Below are 22,085 nucleotides of genomic sequence, written 5' to 3'. Positions count from 1 at the left end.
CTACAGAATGTGATGATGGTGGCAGGCAAAGTGAAAGGTAACATAAGAAAACTCACCTTTACGGTATGGGGGAAGTAAACACTTAAACTCTCCTGCAAATGTTGTGTAGTAAAGAGCAAATTTTCTCCCAAAATCATGGCAATCGGCATTATCCTTAATAAATAGGCTAGACGGACCAAATGATTCTTTTCTGCCATTACATTCTATGCTCCTATTGTAGGACTCACACATTCTTCAGAACCAGAACAAAAAGTTCTTTCCACAAGTAATTTCCACAAAAGTCCTTATTTTCTTGTGTGAAACTTTCTTTAAAGAATTTCTAACGTACCAAAAAATGTCTGGAATGTGGAAACTCAGCACGTTGTCTCAGATTACATAGGCATTATATACCATGAATGGTTTTCGGGGGCCAATTTTGAGTTCTTTTTTGTGTTGCCACACATCTACAAGACCCAACAGCATGGTAACAATTTTGCACTGTGTAAATACCATTTTTAAATATATGTGGAAGTCATACTGCTATATATGCACACATATGATGTACTGCAAATAAACATTTCTCCCAAGTTCAATCACAACTGGACTTCAGGTTGGGACTCCCAGCAACAGCTGTTCTCTGCCAAGGGGAACAACCACACAGTTCTAGAAAATCTGGGTCATTGGGATACACTGAAGAAACAAAATGAGCATAATAGCAAGCTGAGGTGAGGAGACTTAGAGGAGACACTAGGGGTCATTTGCAATATGGATGGAAAGGTGCAAGATGCAAAAAGCTGGAGCAGCTTGACCACTAAGGGTCTTGGCAGTTACTAGATGTGTTTTTTAGCAAGGTCATATAGATACGTTGCAGCCATAGGGTCATCTTGAGGTAAAGTCCTTTGTCTGGTTCTAGAGTATAAGAAGAATGAATCAGTCAGTAAATCTCTTTAGTTCCTGGCATGAAATGCCTAGCTGCTCTACAGTGAGTAGGTTGTGAAAGTTACAAAAAACTTAGCTTGGGGATGTTTTGTCAGAGGAAACAACTGCAAGAGACAGTAATAAAAACGGCACAAAATATATAACACAATCAATATGACAGTTCCTCACCCCGTGGGACTGTGGTACCGAAAGAAATGGTTCATCTTCAGGTCACCATCATACAACTTGTACCAGGAATACATGAAAGCTCTCAGGGAATAACAAAGTTTACTTTTTTTCTCTGGGTTCTGGAAGAGCTGACATAGTTTCCAAAGTAACCAAAGTCGTATGTGTTTTTTCAAGGAAATGACTCATTTGTTTCTTTTGGCCCAATACCTGTTTTCTTAAATTTTCATATTTTAACTGCTAAACAGATTCCAAAAGAGCCAAGTGGTTTCAGTATTCCAAATGGTATAACACGGGATCAATGGGTTTGACAATCAACAAATGATCTCCTCTCCTGTTACACTGATGATGGCTTATTTGATTATATTGTTTTCTCACGCTTTCTTCTGATATTATATAGATATTATATATATATATATATATATATATATATATATATATATATATATATATATATATATATATATATATATAGACAAATACAAGATTCCTCTGCACTCAACCCATTATCAATATATTTAAGACAGAGACATTTTGTGCATACTGCTACTAAAAAATGCCTTACCCTTTAAACAAAACAGGGATTGTTTGTCCATATATTGCAATATATTTAAGCTGGCAAACTACGTCAAAGTCATCCCATATCTGGCCAGTCCTATGCTCAATTTTCATTTGATTCATTAAGAATTCTATGGTTTCATTATACATTTTATAAAAGGGACGAATACATTTTACCTGCAACTTACTAGCTGCTTTCAAAGTAAAACTCCCAAACTTGGCTGCCCTTTTATTAGACACCAGTGGGATATATAATATATATATATAAATATATATATATATATATAGATATAGATATAGGTGTATTTGTTAATGTGTGGATGCATGAATGTATGTAAATGTACAGGTATATAGTACTTGTACAGGTATTTGATCCGTTATCTGGAAACCTGTTATCCAGAAATTTCCTAATTAGAGAAAGGCTGTCTTCCATAGACTCCATTTTATCTAAATGGTCCAAATTACAAAAAATGATCTCCTTTTTCTCTGTAATAATAAAACAATACCTTGTACATGATCCAAACTAAGATGTAATTAATCCTTATTGGAAGCAGAACCAGCCCATTGAGGGATTTTTTATGTTGTCATGATTTAGAATAAACCTAAGGTATGAAGATCCAAATTACAGAAAGATCTGTTATCTGTAAAGCCCCAGGTCTCAAGCATTCTGGATAATAGGTCCTATACCTGCAAATGTAAATCTGAATGCACTGATAGAACAAAAGGGGAATAATACAATAAGGAAAGGAAATTCCTGCCATTTAGAGTTTCACTCTTACCCCCATATGTAATTAAAGGCACTTAGTTTGCCCAGGAGCAGTAATCCATAGCAACTAATGATGTTTGTTTTCAAAAAGGTGACCAGTAAAATTTACCTGCTGATTGGTTTCTATGGGTTACTGCACTCAGCAAACATAGTGCCATTTTTATATAATCCCCTTAGATTAGAGCTCATCATAGAAAAACTCACCCACTTTCATTGTCAAATTCATTACTATGGGATTTTAAGAAGTGTATTTGTAATTGGGTTATAGTGGGGCCAATTTAGGATTGTTCATGCCTTTGTGGGATGAAGCAATCTTAAAATGGCCCCTTAGAGTTCACCATTTGATTAATATGCTTCTAAAATCCCATAGGAATTAACAGAATGTGGGTGAGTTTTTTTCTGCGGTTTGCTCTAGTTCCACACTTGGATAAATCTGCCCCTCAGTGTGTGGGTAACCTACAGACACAAATAGTGGTTAAGGCATTGTCTCCTAAGTGGCAGGACTGAACCAGATGTTATACCAGTGCTCCAAGAGGTAGTCTCTGAGTTAAGTTTTGAAGAGACTGTTTTGAACATTCATACAGAGAAATATAGAGAAGAATTCTAAAAGTAAGAAAAAGCAAGAAAGAGAGGTTTAAGGAAGTCAACTCCATTCTGGAAAGTATGGAGACTTGAAGTGATGATTGCTGTTGTCCCATATATAGGCAATTTGTGCAAATCTATTTTTTAGGAGATCAAAGCTCAGGGGGTCCACTCTACTGGCCCATCTCCAATGGGCACCTCTTACTTAAACAAAAAGGAGCTTATAACTTTCTGTGTGTTTGCCTGATTATTTATTAAGGTGTTGGTGTGTTGACACTACACGAAGGGAATGATACAATCCCTGTTCAGTAACAAATACACAAACAGGAACAAACAGGCCATGCTCACAAACAAGACTACTGAATATCTTTGCTTCTCAGTGTAGTACTGTACAGAATGTTTCAGGATGTTCCTATCACAGAAATATCTGTACATGCATGGATGCAGGTGCTCTTTTTGGGTCTATTTTTTTTAAAAAAAACAAAACTCTATAATAATGTAACTGTCAGTTCTGCCAACTCCAGAGTTCTTTTATGAGCTGATATGGGCACAAGGCAAGTAAAGCCTGGTCGACTCCTGTTCTATGTGTCTTTGCCATACAATGGAGGCGATATAGTGAAGAATATCATAGCACAGTGACTTAATAATTATGTTGAAACTTAGTGATTTGATAATGACATTACACGTAACCTGATGTTCCAATCATTAGCTTAAATAGCAGCATAGAAACAGGAACACTTTAAAAAAAACACACACTACAATTGAAAATCAGGATTTGCAATGGCTAAATTCTATAGCAAAACAAAAATTCATATTTGACTTTCATTCAAAGACAATATTTACTAAATAGCAAACTTATTAAGAATTAAATCAGCTCCATCAGAAGATTATCTTCAACTAATATATAATCGTTTTTATGATGAGTCTATGAGACCATTTCTACCAAGATATATTGAGATTGCTCATTTAATATGGCCTTATTGGGCCCTCTCAGGGCCCCCTGTGACTCAAGGGTCTGCTTCCTCTATAGATATGCCCCTGGGTAGCTCAGACTGATGACCAATTAGGGTAAGATTTAAGAATACCTATTTGCACTGGAAACTTAGCATGAAAGTCATAGTAGGACTCAGAGTTAGCACATATTTGTGTTCTATTTATATTTGGTACTCTAACAGCAATAGCAATGTTTTCCTAGATCTGTAATCTTGTAATGAGCTCAGCTTTGACTGCCTATGACTTCCTATTTTACAGAAAACCCCAGACTGCATGTGCTGATCATGAAAAGTAAAATAGGGGCTCCAGAGGCACAAATCATTATTGTCTTATGTCCAGTGAATAAAGTACAGGATTTCTAATCTAATTATTTGCCAGTAGGGATGGGCGAATTTTTTCGCCTCGTTTCGCCGAAAAAATGACGCCCATAGACTCGTATGGCAGCGTGCGTCAAAAAAAAAGACGCGCGTCAAAACAGTCAATTTTTTTGACGCCCATAGACTTTAATGGGCGTCTGCGACATTTCGCCGGCGGCGAATTTTTGGCGAAGCGAAACGGGTCAAATTCGCCCATCCCTGTTTGCCAGCCTTTAGCTACCTACAAAAACCTTAGTTGCACCTATTATTCTTATTGGGTCTTAAAGGAAAACTATACCCCCAAAATGAATAGTTTATTTCAAATTAAGTGGCATATTAAAGAATCTTACCAAACTGGTATATATTTAAGTAAATATTGCCCTTTTACATCTCTTGCCTTTTGTGATGGTCTGTGTGCTGCCTCAAAGATCACCTGACCAGAAATATTACAACTTTAACTGTAAAAGGAAGTGTGGCAGCAAAATACAGAACTCTGTCTTTTAATTGGCTCATGTGACCTAACATGTATGGTTTGTTTGTGTGCATCGTGAATCGTTGGATCCTAGGGACGGCCCTTATTTTTTAAAACGGCAATTTTCTATTTATAAATATCCCATGGCACATACTACTTAAAGTATATTATTATAAAAATGGGTTTTACATACGAGCTGTTTCATGCAATATATATTTCTTTAGAGACTTATGTTGTTCAGGTGTAGTTTTCCTTTAAAAGATTCAGAGAATAAACTTGCAAACTAAAATTTTTGTGCCTCTTTCCACTCCCCCGTCCCCCTGGTACGCACAGAAAGTCACTTATGTAAATATTTTCCCTTTTTTCATCACAGGAATTCTCTTTGCTTATTACCAAACAGGACATGTCAGTGCTGACCAGTCACGCGGGTACAACGTGTGTACTTGCTCTCTGTACAAAGAGTTTTTTTTTTCAGTTGAATAATAACTATCAGTGCTTTGAAGTTGTCCTTCCTTTAGGAAAAGAGCATTTAAATGCAGGTTTGTTTTTTTCTTCTTGCTGAATCCTGTTCTCAGCAATTTTGTAGTTTTTAACAAAAAAGATCCTGATATTGTGTATTGCACAAAAATGTGATAACTCCTTTGCCTCAATAGTATTGGTCTGTTTAAGGAAATACACAGAGGTAATAGTAATATCACATTTTATGCTAATTTACCAATGGACCATAACAATGAGGGGAACCAGTCTAGACTGTCAAAATCTGCATGCACACTGTGGTGCTTATAAGCAGTATGGAGAAATATGGGTACACTACCAACAAATATCTGATTGGTTGTTCTTTCTGTCTCTAATTTTTAAGCACTGATGGATCTTCATAGCCTAGCATGCACCTGAAATACTAGGGATGGGATATTTTTGACTGAAAATTGAATCAGAGCTGTTACTGAAGTTTTTAAAGAGTGTGTTATTCCATTTTTAGTATTGCTGAGGTAGTAGTTTACTATGAAGGATTATTGTCCCCTTTTAAAGAGAATATCCAACCAAAGAATGATCTTTTTATATAATTATGGGCAATTTTCCAATAAACAGTAAATATTTTTTTTAATGGCTTGTAATCACAATTGAAAGCTGTTTCTGTCCATTGCTTGCCTCACTATATAAATAATATAATCACATATCAGCTCTCCTACAGCCAAAACTACGATTCCCACAATGCTTTACACATTTATTGTTATTTTTCTTCTCATGTAAGTAAAGCTACCCAAACACTGTTAGATCTTTGGCTCCAGGATCATTAATGAGGACCATGGAAACTCGTTGGATGAGGGCCGCATCAGCATACACCTTTTTTCTGACTGAAATAAGTTTCAGACGTTCCCAACTGATATCTGGCCAGGTATTGGTAGGGCGTTGGTGGGCCAATAAACTGCCTGTCTGGAGGGACTATGTTGGAAGCCTGTATTGGCCCATGCAAGGCCACAATTAAGTCACAGAGAATCAAAGGTATTGCACAAATTTGATCATTGGAAATTAGCTGGACCAATACAATATTTCAGTGTAGTGACACTTGTGTTGAAAATTATTTGACCTGTGCCCGACCATAACCCAGTCCTGGTGCAACTTGGCCTGTTTCCAGCCTCTCTGTTGTTATATGAGGGGTGGAGCAAATGCAAGTATATAAGTAAGCACAGCTCAATCCAGTGGGGCTGAGACAGCTTGGAGAGGTAGGGGTGAAGCAGCGGCAAATACAGTCCGCCACCTGCCCGTAATCAGCTTCTGGGGGTTTCTGGCCAACCTGCACATTTTTATTTTAATGATAAGAGTAACAGCAAGGGACAAACAAATACTGCCTTCATAGCAATTACAGTTACATTCACTTTAAAAACAATGAAAACTATAAATGAATGTACCTTTAAAAGTAGAGAATTACATTATTCATTATGCAAAAAAAAAATACTGTTTTTTCTGGATACTTCTTTTAATTTTGAGAGGAACTTTTGCAATTCTAACTGTACATTTAACCAGCTGTACGTTATATTATGCTTTTTTTCTTCAAGCCAAATATTAAAAATAACATCATTTTTTCCATAAAGCACTATTTAACTTCTTTAGAGATAGTTGGTGAAATAATCCCATCTGCCTCTATTATTACATCTCCAAATGTCAAAAAGCCGGCTGGGAACAGACCCACTAGGTGAGTCAGAGACTTTTATTGCCCGGTGTCGGCTCTCACAATGTTCTGTTGCACCTGCTGCATTCTAAATGACTCTAAGACATTAAATATTGCTCTTCAGCTGGGAAGTGCAAGCGGCATTGTTCACAGCAGGTAAAATGTGAGTTCTTAAATGGGACTGAACTGCAATTAGTCGCTACTGGAAGCAGTCGTAACAGGATTAGAAAATAAAGTGCTCTCGTTAAGCAGGGATGGGGGATATTTGCAGCAAGATTACTGGTTTTTGTAAATTTGTTTTGGAAAAGCTCAGCAGACATGAAACTTTGAAAGTACAGCGTGGGCACAAACCTGCTTATAATATTCCATCCCACTTACATAAACATCATTGGGATATCTGGCCAACAGAGAGGTTCATGAGGATGTTTACTAAAGTATAGAATATCAACTTTTGCCAACGACAAAAATTCGGCATGACAAACAGATGTGTGTTGTTGCCTGGTGTAATTGTACCACTGCGAAAGCTTGAAAATAGACCAATTAATAAATGCGTTTGTTTTGTACAAAAAGTATTTTTGCCAGATCCAGGCTGTCAAGCAACCATTATAAAGACACAGGAGCTTCTTTACAATCTCATTAGCTATGTCATACCCTCTTTGTTAATATCCTTCATTGCTCTATGTCATTAATTCCCCAGCGTACTTTCCCCATCATAATTGTATGGTGAACATATTCCTGATATATTGACACTATGGTGGAGGAGAAAATGTTCACTTTAGTTAAAATGCCCCATAGTCTCTCTTATTACCAGCAAAGACGATATTAAATATTCACCAATATAGTTTGACCCAGAGGACCTTATCAGAATGCTTCATCAATTTACTATTTAACTGCAATTCTATAGGAATGTCTGTACATGGCTAAAGGGGATCTACTGTAAATACACATGCAGGAGAATTGACCAAAATTAAGGGTCATGTCATCATGCTTAATCTCCTGGCATCAGGCCCAATCATAAATAGGAAATAAAAAATGATGATCTAGTGGCCCTTGAAATATGTCTGCCATGTGACAAGAAGCTAGGAAAACAGAACATAAAACACTAAAAATGTATTATATCGTGCCACTGAACCCAACTAAACTGCATTGCACTTCATGTGAGAAACACCTTCTATCAGCAGATTATCATATTTTTATCATTGAACCCATCACAGAGATGTCTGGACTCTTGCAGAGCTTAGAGCCTGGAATTAATAGTGTGCCGCTGCAAATCCCTCAGATATTAGATCTAAGAAAGATACATTCGGTGTTGTTGGCGCCTGACAGTGCAACTCACACAATTTGTTTATAGTTGAAGGGACACTAATCCTACAATCTGGGATGAGACATTCAAGCGCTAACTGAGATGCATTGTATGGTGCGGAGGCAGAAATAAATTCATATTTAATTATAACTGTAAGTTATTTATGACCACGTTTTAATTAAAATTCAGTGTCTAAAGGTTAATTGATAAAATGAAATTGCATCGGGTGATTTATTATTTGGCTTTTTTTTTGTTTCTGCTGCATGAATAGATAAAGCAGGGGTGTAGCCTAATCATACAGTTATCTGAACATCAGCATTACTCCTCCTAAATGTGGATGGACTAAAGCTTCCAGTATGCTGCAGTATATTTTCAAGGTTATGGCATGCTGGGAACTGTAGTCCGGCAACATCGGAAATAAATTCCTTCCCTTTTTACAGGAGCTGATTCAGTGGGGCGTATGTAGAAAGGCTGCATAATTTGAAACTGCCAAATCTAAACATAAATGTATTTTGTTTTTATAAAGACATACCACAGCTTAAAAGAAAACCATAGTTTATCTGTGCTCCCCCACCACCACCTGGCTCTATTGTGAAGTGAGGAATTCTGGGACTTGAAATCTCTTTGCTTTCAAGAGAATGTGTGCACCATCCACTATAGAAAGCATCAGGACTTCAAGTCCAAGAATCCATTAGTTCCCACTGAAACAAAGTGAAGAAGAGGTTGCAACTCTGTGCCACTGGCAATTTTATATCCTTACTGAAAGTATGCGCCAAGGTCAGAACTTACCAATTATTAAAAGGCTCACAAACACCAGAAGAACATAACTGTATGCAAATGGCTAGAATTGATTTATTTCCCGTTTATTAGTATTAGTTCCTCTTTAAAAACTACTTTGACAGTGTATTGTTAATTGTGAGCCAAACAAGACTTCTGCAATGGTTAGGCTCAGTAGTTCATTGACACCCTGACTCCTTAACATTATAAAGGAATGCGTGTCAAATGCTAGATCGAAAATTATTAGCCGCACTAATTGGTATTAGTGAAGCTGAACCACTGAAATATTCAATGGGTTATTAATAATCTTTACAAGCTCGCTACAGAATTTTTCCTTAGTCTATGAGTGTCAGCTTGTCTAGAGGTAGACATATCCCCGTGTATGTGCTTCATCAAAACTTTATGGGAAACTTTATATCATATGCTGTAAATTATCCTATGTCATGGTTAAGTCACCAGATATATTCCACATAGTATTGTATAATATAACTACAAATATATTCGTTAAACTGTTATAATAATATTTCTTTTCTAGTTTCAGAAATATTGAAAAGATGCAGAACTGCACCACTCAAAAGGTAGGTAACATCAACATTTTTAAAAAAAAAAAAAAAAATCCCACTTATATATATTACAAGTGGTTTTTACTGCATCTGAAAAGACTTATGCTAAACGCAGGGCATTCAAACACACAAGTCAGGGAGCAGCAATGGGTGTACAATATAACACAGCCCTATACTTACAAACCGCCATGCTTCTAATGGTGCTGTGCTCTGCAATTAATACCAATCCATCTCACTTTTGCTCCCCTTAGTACTCTAGTACTTGCACATAGAAAATTACCCCTAATATATTTTAGTCCCAGTAGACTTAAGGGCTCATTAAGGGCTCTTACACATGGGTAGGAGAAGATACACTCAATTATTGTGAAGGGGGCTGCACTCACACAGATGCATGTAAGCGACAAACGCAGGTGGGATGCAGCATGTTGCATTTCACCTGCATTCAGCGCATACATACAAGCCTCCAAATGCAGGAACAAAGAACATGGAGCCAGATTTACACAAGTCAGTTGGGGTTCTCATTAGGGATGCACTGAATCCAGGATTCTGTTCAAGATTCAGCCTTTTTCAGCAGGATTCGGCCGAATCCTTCTGCCAGGCTGAACCGAATCTGAATTGTAATTTGCATATGCAAATTAGGGGCGGGAAGGAAATCACGTGACCTTTTGTCACAAAACAAGGAAGTAAAAAATGTTTTCCCCTTCCCACCCTTAATTTGCAAATTAGGATTCGGATTCGGTTTGGTATTCTGCCGAATCTTTCTCGAAGGATTTGGGGGTTCGGTCGAATTCAAAATAGTGGATTCCGTGCATCCCTCGTTCTCATTGGACGATTATTTTGCATTTTAATGTAGCCATGTTACCTGGAGAGCTGGGGGAATTTTTTCTAGCAATATTGCTTTTACAACCTGGACAGTGTTCATCATGCCTTAACCTTGACAATATGTATGCTGGGATTTGTAGTCCAGCAACAACTGAGTAAAGTGTGGTTGAGCAGTGCAGTGCAGCAGGGTTTAGTTTCCTCTAAAAACTTTTTTGTTCCATTCGATTTAAAGGGGGCAAAGATTCATAAGGGCATTTGAAACTCCAGCAACTGCTTTCTACTCAAGTAGTGTGATAGGCTGTGTAGTCCACTAACTATTTATGTATCAGTTGGAGCAGAACAATAATGATAGAATCTCCAGTGAGGACATTAAGAATTTGGGGGTATTATAAGGCTTGTAAATGCCCAAGTCAAAAATATCAGAAATGTCATCCATGGTTTCTAATATATTGGTTGAATATATTATATTGGTTGAAATGCATTAGCTAAACAATTAACACCTTGTCTGGCCTCAAAAATAATAATGTGCTGAGCCAACTGAAGGTCTTTTTTAAACAGTGAAATAATAAAGCAACACTGTTGTGTGTATCTCCTTTAAACCCTGAACTTAGTTTTGCAATACTGGCACTCTCAATACTTGATATAACAGACAGAGTATTACACATTGTAGAAATTGAATAAGTCTTGGGTAAAGTATGAATGGCATTTATTTCCTTAGTTTATATTGGGAATCTGAGATTCACACATTCGCTGGGTATAAGTCACAGGAAATTAAACATAGCTCTCCTTGTACCATTTTCCTGCCAATTGTCTTTTTCTAGTTGCTGAAGTCATTGCAAAATTATTCAGAATTGTGAAATTTGGTTTAATATTAGCTCTATTTAACTCTATTTTACAATTCATTATACAACTACATGGAGTGTTATCCAGCACATTTCCTGAAGGTCTAACTGCCAGCCCAAGCATAAGCAGCTATTATTTTGCATGTGTTGCTCAAGTGATTTGGGTTTTGGTTCCTGGGAGAGTCATCATCTCCACAGCATGTGCACAGTTGGCTGCATTGCTGGATACACAGTCAGTGATCTAACACGTATGGTTTTTAGCACAGGTCATACCAGGGTGCAGAAAAGATAAGTCCTCTTGCCTCTGAATAATACTCAATGCATGCAGCTAGTTTTGATGTACTAAGCCAAATCAAAGAGCAAGATATTAATGCAGACCAGACCTATTCCTTTCTGAATCCCAAAGAGTTTCAGTAAAGGGGTAATATACCTTCACTAAAACAGATGCTTTTTGTTTGCTCCCAGCTCAGCAAGTTTGGCCTCGTCGCATTTGTATGCTGTTTCTGATCACCAAAGAGGTGTATGGTTTGTATTGTGCATGATCCTGGTCACTGATCAGTATCAGAAACCTGCACCCAGACATGAGCACACAAGTTGGCTGCTGATCCCAATGCACTATTCTGCTTTGTTTGGACAGGTACGGGGCAATGGGGACACCAAGGGAAAGAATTAAAAGTTGCTGGGGTGAGGGAAAAGGCCCTTTTAGGGTGTGAATTTATAAAAAGGCCTGGGGGGATTCCTCCTTCTTTAAGATGATCTATCTTAAATCTATGTTATCTGTCTATGGTAACTGGACCACAGTCCCCATCATGCCTTAACCTTTGACAATATGAGTTGTATTCCAGCAACAACTGATTGGAAGACACGTCTATGGGGCAAATTCACTAACCGGCGAAAATTTGCCAGCGCTGGCTTCGTGCACAGTCGTAAATTCGCCTGGACAACGCTAATTCGTGAAATCTGAAGTTCCACACAGGGTAATGGACTCTGGCTAAATTACGCTTAGCAGTTCGAAGTTACACTAGTGCTGGCTAATTTTCAAGTACAATGGTTGTATATGCTGCAGCAAATACATTACACTACACAAGGCCAGGGAACCTTAATAAAATTAGATAAAGTTGTTATAATGCCCTAAACATGTGCCCACAGTATAGTTCAGGTGCCATATGTTAGCAAATGTAGGGGGGAAGGCGGGTACCCCAAAAAAATTTTACGATCTTTTTCAGTCTATCATCTACTGTATTGCACTTCGCCTGGTCTGAGGTGGCAAAGGCAAGTCTGGCGATAGAGGTAACGTTCAGTAATATCAAAAAGGTAAGTGAATTTTAGTGAATCTGCGTAGTAACACTACTGAAAATTCGCCTGGCGAAATTACGCCAGCGAAATTACGTCAGCTACCATTAGTAAATTGGCGAAGTGCCGAAATGACATCACTTCGACCTTTAGTAAATTTGCCCCTATGCGTGGAAACAGAAATATCCTCAAAGAAAAATAGATTAAGCTATTCCATATCTTATAAGATATTTTATATATTTTTATCCATATACATGTATATAGTTATGTTTTATTCTATTATTTGTCTTTAGAACTTCTTAAATGGCATAGAGCCTTCCAAAAAAAATCTCCAACTGCACTATCTCCTCAAATTAGGAAGCCCAACCTTAATTTCTGATACTATGCTTGCAAATGCTGTTAGATGTAGCAAAATGCAGGTAAATCAGTGATTGGGCAACATTGTGTACATCCCTTTTAAAAGCTGTTTTTGTGATGTCAATTTGATATCCTGGGATCAAACAAAGATTTCAGAAGATAATGGCCAATGTCCCTTCACTGAATTGGTTGGGATAATATGCTTAGTTGCTCCCAATACTTCATTTAAATACTTTTGATAAGTAAATAGGAAGAGAGATTAATTCACTTTATGAGAAGGTATTAATCTTCATTTTTTGAAAAAAAGACATGACTTGACTTCCGTCAACCAGCTGTTCCACCCATTCCAAGACTCGTTAGGAGAGGGATCCTTCCTTCTCAGCATTTATAAAAACATAAACAAGAAGAAACAACATATATCTATTCTATTTATATTAAAATCTAAAGAGTGTTTCAAAAAGTGCAAAGCACAAAGTCTTACTTTATGTGTACTCTGGAAGCTGGCATGACGACTAGTTTATTTTCTTACAGATGACCTGCTCTGACTTAGAACTGAGAGGAACATTGATAAAGAAAATAATTTTGTGGGTTTGTGTCCTTTGAATAGAATCTTTGTATGAGACTCCACACAACAAATCAACTCATGGTTTAAATAAATATAAACGTTACAAACCTGGAGATAGTGTTGGCTAAACAGCTTTCTGCATGAAGCCAGATATGAGCATGGAAATGCAGTTCTTTCTTACACATTCCAAATAAATACAAATAATGTGATAGCTTGATCATTAACTTCTTCCAATAAAAACATTTATTAGAAATTGGCAAAAAAAAGAGCCACTGTTGGCTATGTTTAGTGAAGGGAGATGGGGTGAAAGATAAACATCTATCAATTGTACAACGCAGATGTGAGGATGTGAGGAAGCATGTAATTGGGTAAACACTTTGGCAGAAGGTTAAGAAAGTACTAAAGGTAAGTTATGGTGGTAAGATTGTGAGCCAATTGTAGTAGAATGGATGGAAAAGCTTTTGCTCAACGTGTTTTACCCTTTAGTTTAGAGGATATGTGCTAGATGATGTGTTTTTATTACCTCCAGTAGCGATCTCATGAGCAACAAATACGGAGACAGGTATTTACATAAGTAAGATTTTACATTAAAGTGGGCCTGTCACCCAGACATAAAAAGCTGTATAATAAAAGTTATTTTCAAGTTAAACATGAAACCCAAAATGTTTTTTATGAAAACATCCATACATGTTATACGCATTTAAAAGTCTCAGCTGTCAATCATATATTGCCTGCCCCTAACTACAGGTATATTAGAAACATTTTTTATTTTGCACAGCCTATCTATTTACCCAGTTTTTATTTTTACACTGAACAATTCCTTTAACAAATTACACTATGTTGGGGAATACTAGCAGTTATAGTCCAGCTCTGTTTGTGTAACCCACTGTTGCATGTCTCCTGTAATAAATTCTGTACCATATGAATGTTCCTTTATGCTTTTTTCATGCCATTGGCATCAGTTTGAGTTTTATCTCCTAAATCTGATCACTGCACATAAAATATTCAGCTGAAGTGGCTGACTCACTCGTCTTCCTATACCAAGAGTGAGATTTTGCTGTGATTTTATAATTTAGTCTATTCCAAAGCCTAAATGAAAGAAATAGCATTGCAGTACTAAGATACTGTTATGATTCTAACAGGCAGTGCTGTTTGAAATTATTTTTTCCTGGTTTTCAAAATAGTTTTCTATTAGGTACAGAAGCACTGTGTCACTAGAAAATATACAGGTGAATTGTAATATCCAGGATCCCCATCACAAGGTGAAATTGTTTTTAAACTTAAATCCACATGGCATATAATAAGTAATTAGGACTTATCACTTAGGATTTACCTTGGGTAGGTTGGTCAGTTTAAACACTCTAAGTAGAATTAATATGCTGTAATAGGTTGAAGGTAATGTTGAATGATTTCCCCTTCTTTTTCCAGAGCTGCAGACCAGAGACACTCTCTTAGCTGGGCCCACACAAGATAGTGGAAGAAAGGATTAAGAACCTAGGCTTTTAATATATAAGAATATATAAGAAATGGATTGGTACCAGTGAGCAAATATATTTCCTGCGTACAAAAAATAACAATATTAGAGTGAGCGATATAGCAAAAGCTAAAATAGTTTACAAAGGTTTGGGCACCAATAGTCTTAAGGGCTTATGTAATAAAAGTTTGCCTGTGTGTAGTAACCTATAGCAACCAATAACAGACAGAATTTACTGGTCACCTGTTTAAATGCAAGCATTTTATTGGTTGCTATGGGTTACTGTTTCTGGGCAAACATAGTGCCTTATATTACATATGGGTAGTGATGGGCGAATTTATGTGTCAGGTGCGAATTTGCGGCAAATTCCCACTTTTCACCACCGGCGAATAAATTCACGAAATCAACGCCCATCGACTTTAATGTGCACCAGAATTGTCACCAGCATCAAAAAAAATTTGACGCCGGCATCAAAATTTGCTTTTCACGAATTTCGCAGGAAATTCTAAAAATTTTCAGTGAAGCGAGACGGGAGAGATTCACCCATCACTTCATATGGGGGTAAGAGTCTAGAGTGAAGGATTAGTCTTACCTTCATGTAATGTATACCCTCCAATGGAAGGTGTCGCCTTTGAGTACTACCTCCACACAGCTATTCCCCAATGGAGCCAAGCACTATTTTTGCTAAACTGGCCAAGCCTGGCCTCTTATGTATGCGTTAAATTAAATGCCACTCACTGCCTTTATCTCATGGGATCACTGCTCCTCAACTTCTCTAAAGTTTCTTGCCTCCATAGGGTCCAAAGCATGATACTAGGGCCTAACACTCCAGGCTCCCTGCATATCCACACCTTGTACTAGGTGGAGACCAAAAGAGGAGCCATATTCACCCTCCCATAATTTAAATTATGGACAGGAACTTGTCACAACGTTATTAGGCTAACATGGGAACCTCCCTCCCACAGGGCAAAGGTAAGACAACTAGGTTTTCCAGAGCAGTAAGGAGATTAAACCCCTTTGGCTCTTCTACACAAATGCAGACATTTACTGTATGCAGCGATGGAAATGCCCAAGATGATAGATAGTGAGCCTTTATGATAAAACTTAGATTCATATTTTAAGCCAAGCTTTGAGATGACCCCATCCCCTTTAATGTTCCCAGAATAAGAAATGGTGCCTTTCCAGAATGGACTGTTCATTGTAATAAACTGATTTTACTGCCTTTGAATGAAGTGCAGTTACAGGAGCTGAGAACTAATTGGATATCCTGAACCTTTCAAAAACATACACTGAAATCCATTACAATATCTCCATTAAGGAAACATCTCATCTACTGTAAAAATGAAGAAATTATGGCTAAGGTGGCAAGGCTCCCAGTATTGCAAAAGTGCATTACAGACCTATAAATAAATAATGGTCCTGTACAAGAGCTTTTTTCAATCTTATATTTTTATTTCTCATGCTCAGAAGAATGTTTACTGTTTCCCCTAAAATACACAAAAGGGATCCCTCTTTTTTATTTGGTTTTATTGCCTTGCCAGAAAACCCAGCTCTGTGAAGCAGAAAATTAAATGTGGAACCAACTTACTGACATATATCGGCACAGGAATTAACAGAAATTAGCCAGCCTTTTAGCATCAACTAAACCTCCCTTAAAATGTATTGGTGACCTTAAATATACATGATCCAATAGGCATTGATACATTCTCCTAATGATATTTGATGATTCCATTATCTATTTGATTAAAACATTCTAGTGAATTACAGTGAAAAGCTTAGAATTAAAGTTGAAATATACCCTATTTAAGTAGGGCTTCCATAACAAAATATGTTCATTCCTCAATTCCATATCACAGACACATAGAGGCACACAAAAACACACATTATATATAAGTTAATGTTTTATAAACTGCCAGCCAGCTGCATTTAGAGTGAGTAGCAGGGCCAGAATTAGGGGTAGGCAGTAGGGGTCTCTGCCTAGGGCGCAACAACGAGGGGAGCGCTGGGCAGGTCCCTGCTGAAGGATCCTCTGCCTACCAAGTCTGGGGTTGCAAGCTCCCTAGTTCTTGGGTTTGCAGTTCTTGCCTCTTTCCTGCGGAGGTGGCAGGCCAGGTTGCCTAGGGCAGGATTTTAGGGGGTGGCATGAAGCCCAACCACACCCGCATTGGTTCGGAAGCTCTGGGGCTGATCATGAGATAGTTTTTTAAATCTCCCATGTGCCAATCCATAGCGCTCCTGACCTGATGATGAAAATTATGCATGTGCACTAAATGAAGGGGAGGGGACAGGGGTGACGAATAGCAGCGGACCTAGGGGCACCCGCTATGTAAATCCAGCCCTGGGAGAGCTCCAGTCATATTCTGTTGCTGTATTACTGGTACCAGATTCAGACCCCCATAGAAGCTCTCAGCTCTCCGATCTTTATTCATAAATGTTATGTCATTGGTTTCATGTCTGCTTATTGCCCACTACTTCCCCATCCATGTTCAACTTTGAAATAACAGCAGTTTTGGTATTTTACTCCATCTTTTTGGGATCCTCAAAAACACTTATGTTGAAATTATACATTGGCCAGAACCCCTATACTTCAAAGCCCTCCAGAAACCATTGGTCTTCCATTATTCCCTTGAATGTTATATTTTGAGGATTGGGGTTCCTTCTCAACACTTCACCACAAAGGCAGCCATATTTAACCACTAAAGGTGACAAGAATATCTTTTTGACTTTTTACCTTTGTTAGCAGCCCTTGGCTTTGCTGTCTACAGTAGGAAGGGTGGGGGAACAAATCAAGTCCCTGTCCAGGGTTAAATTTCTTCTTATCCTTCTGTGGCTTGAAATGTTTAAAATAAAACTATATATAATTAGACCATAATCCAGAGGGATCTTTCCCAGGAAATAGATAATTTCTTTCAAATACTAATTCACAAATCAGCAGAAAATGTGGACAACCATTTGATCTGGTAATCAGAATTGGTTTGTGAATATGTGGGGCAAATCTATATAATATACTGCAAATAAGTAAGTTATTTTCAGTTGCTTGCCACAAATATACTATATAGCTTGCCTATCCAGCATCTAATTTTAAAACCAGGGTATAATATGAGCTTTTACCATCTGTTCTTCTGAAAAGGCTTTCCACTAGATGTTGGAACATTATCGGTGAGATTTTCTTCTGGTACATATGTTGGGCAATAAGTTCTGACTTGCATTGGCATACCAATTTATTCCACGTGTGTACAGCTCGGTTGCGCTCAGGACTCTCTGCAGACCAGTTAAGTTCTTTCTTTCTGATCTCTGCAAACCAATTCTGTAAAGACTTTGTGCAAAGGGCTATTATTCTGCTGAAACAGGAAAAGGCCTTGCACAACTGTTAACACAAAATAGGAAGCATGAAAAAATCAAGAATGTCATTGGAAGACAGCATCGGACTGGGGGCCACTGGGGCTGATGCCTCGGGGCCCCCCGCACCCCCGCCCCAGGCACAACCCCTCTCCAGTACTCCCACACCTACCTGCTTCGTCTAGTAGGGGGACCAGGTCGGAAGCCGCAGTAGGCTTTGAACGGTGCAAGATATAGTGAAACATAGTTCAGCAATAAAGGGTGTGGCATAAATAGCCAATTCCAATAAATAGAAGGGGTGTCCACATACTTTGGTTATATAGGGGAAATTCATAATCCATGCTCAGGAATTGATTCAGACCAAGAAATTACTTAGTTTATTATGTCATTGTAGCCTTATTACATGATAATGAATTAACATTGCTACTAAGCAAGTATTTTAAAATGAAATTGGTGATAAAGAACACACTATAGATCACTCTTTCCCTTTCGAGTTCCAAGCATCTAGCAGGATCCAGAATATTATCACTGTTGTGCTGTATATAATTGACTTTTATGGCTGGGATTAATTACCTTTTTTTCCCAGCAAGACTTTCTTTGTAAGAGACAAAAATAAGATGTTTTACATCTGTGAATGTACAAGCCTACAAGCTCATTTACAAGCTTATAATGCCTGCAAAATATTTTCTTACAAGTGGTGCTTAAAGGGCACCTGTCACCCACATGTGTGCGCAATTTTTTTTTTATGTATGGCCCCAGCCAAATAAGTACAAATACTATGCACATAAATATACTGTATAGTTACAATACATATTAAGTGCTTATTGTCAAAGAGACAAAAAGATGGAGGTCCCTGCCCCGTAGTGTTTACAGTTTAAATGGGAGGGATATTTAGTGCTGTAGGTTACAGTGGGTGAAACTGCCACATAAGTGCCAGAAGTCACCTCTGATGATTGTGTGGTCATCCCTGTTAAAATGACAACAGGGGGCATATTATTCCCCCCCCCCCTATACAGAGTACTTTCCCATGATTCCATAACACATTTACCTGAAATAATTTAGAACTTCACAATCAGCAGAAAGTGGAATTCCCCTTGCTCTGCATCCGCGAGGCATATCTGCACTGTACATATTAGTAATACAGGGTAACCAACCCATCAAACACACACCTTTTGGGTTTATTATTTAACTGGCCACTCCTCTTTCCCTGCCCCCATTATCATCCCCCCCCCTCGCCGCCAGATTTTTCTCTTGTGTCTGTCACTGAGTCGATAGCTGCAGCAGTAAAGTCTTTATTGATTATTTCCCCATTGCTTGCTGCAAGAAATCAGAGTGTTCTACCTGCTGTCAAGCCCAGGGTGTCAGAGAAACTCCTCTGAGAGCCCCACTCACTCTGGCTGGCAGGGAGGGGGTAGGGTGGGCAGCCGCCTCTCTCTCTCTCTCTCTGTCTCTCGCTCTCTGTCTCTCTCTTCGCTCTCTCTCTCTGGGTGAGGTTTGCATTGGCAGAGAAGCACTTCACTGGAACAGCCACAGAGCAGAGCAACACAACTTGCAACTGGGATTTCTCTGTCCCTAGAACTGCACTGCACCTTTACATTTCCTTCTTCATGGGAAAAGTGTGGAAACAGCAGATGTACCCTCAGTTGACCTACTACTATCCCCACTACCTCCAGGCTAAGGTATGACGCTCGTCCCTGCTAATGCCTCTTGCACTGCAGCAGTTGTCGGATGCTCGGAAGCTGTAGAGAGGTTGCATTTAGCACAATGCGGAGCAGACTAGCTGTCACTAACTATAGACCTGTGATCTTGCAGCTTTTACAAGGGGGTGGGGATCAGAGGGAGGAAGTCAGGTTGCTGAAATCTGAATGTTTCTTTCAACAGGATTTTACCCCCAGTACCTTTCTGTGCTGGCTTTTGTCATGGGTACAGGGGGTGTTTAATCCTGCTGAACCAAAATCAATAGCTTTCAAACTTAATTGAATGGTAAATAAACCAGGTCAATGCCTTGGGCAGACAGACCTCAGCCTCAGCAGAACCTCTTTGAAAGATTCAGCTCTGCTACAATGCCATGTCTGTGGTATGGCACAGCAGAACAGTGACTGGTAGCTCTGTGTCCCAAGAGGATACTTACCAACTGCAGACTAAACACCAGCCTTTACCATTCTGACAGATGATCTCTATTTGTGGCCCAAATCAATAAAATCACATGCACCCTATGGCAATTCTGTGAGCGCTTTCTCTCTCTCACCCCCTACCCCTTTCCTGGTTTTTGGTGGTAGGGTTGGATTGTTGTGCAACCCTGAGATCTCTGCAAGCTTCCCCCCCCCCCCCGCCGCCATTAAGATCAATCTATTGTTCTGTGTTGTATATATTAGTGTTTGAGGTCACTGGCACCTCTTCTTCTGTGTAACTGATCTGAGGGAACACCACAAACATGCTAAACTAGAACTTTTATTAACCTCTTCATTGCCATGCCAGACATTGAGTCTTTACAAGCACTTAACTGGCTGAAGTAGCAAAGGAGCCATATAGGAACATCTCCTTGATATTATATTTCCTGGTTTTGTCTTTCATGGTTGAGAGAAGACCACAGCCACTGCTCAAATTACATTATTTAGTTAGGGGTGATTCAGGCATTGCTGGCCTTCAGCTGCACTGCATAATGGACATAACCATGTAACCCTTATTTTAAGGGACTGTTTAGCATAAATCATCCACGCCATGTTTAGCATAAGTAATACAAGCAGCTTGAGACATTGCTATGATGCTTTTCTCCTGTTAAAATTGCCCAAGTCCTCTTGTCACCATATACCCCTTTCTATTCCCACCACTAGTGAATTCTGAAATTTGTTTTACCACCATGCCTGGTGCAGGTGAATCCTTGGTTGTGAATTGAAAAACCAGTCCAAAATGGCCATGTTTATTTAAATATGCACATGTTCCTGAGTATATTTCACTCTAGTGTTTTCTTGTAACAGAATCTGGAGAAGCTTGGGGAAGTTCGTTCGATTCCTCTGCCAACTTGCTGTGACCTTGGGTCACTTAGGGGCATATTTATCAAGGGTCGAATATCGAGGGTTAATTAACGTTTCGAAGGATTTTAATCGATCAAATGATTTTTCTTCGATCAAAAAAAGCTCATGAAAGTGATGGGGAATGTCCCCATAGGCTAACATTGTACCTCGGTAGGTTTAAACTACCGAAGTATGTAGTCAAAGTTTTTTTTAAAGAGACAGTACTTCGACTATTGAATGGTCGAATAGTTGAACGATTTTTAGTTGGAATCGTTTGAATCGAAGTCGAAGGTCATAGTAGCCTATTCGATGGTCGAAGTACCCAAAAAAATACTTCGAAATTCTAAGTTTTTTATATTCGAATCCTTCACTGGTAAATGTGCCCCCAAATCTCCCCTTGTCTTGGACACCAAAGTTTAGATTAAAAGGATCGACAGAGCATAAACTCTGCATCCCAGAAAATGAATGCAAGCAGCTTGGTGTAAAATGAACTATAGTAAATAGGAATAGCAAGCAGAGATTTACCCACAATCATGACAATTCAGCCAGCATAGCTTATTAAACATTGCTCTTTGAGGCAAATCTGTAATAAGAACACACTGGCTTACTGCATCCAGAAATGTACATAGCCTTCCTCATTACTCTTGGTTGTCACATAGTGATTGTTTCAGTGCTAGGACCTCGCCCTGTTCTTTCAGCGGGGGCTTCCTGTCCGCTTGTTCATTAACCAGCTAATAGCTTGACAATATGACCAGC

Source organism: Xenopus laevis, chromosome 9_10S (genome assembly GCF_017654675.1).
Source record: "Xenopus laevis strain J_2021 chromosome 9_10S, Xenopus_laevis_v10.1, whole genome shotgun sequence".
In the NCBI taxonomy this organism is placed as follows: Eukaryota; Metazoa; Chordata; class Amphibia; order Anura; family Pipidae; genus Xenopus; species Xenopus laevis.
The sequence above is the reverse complement of the archived record's forward strand: the minus strand, read 5'-3'. Positions refer to the sequence as shown.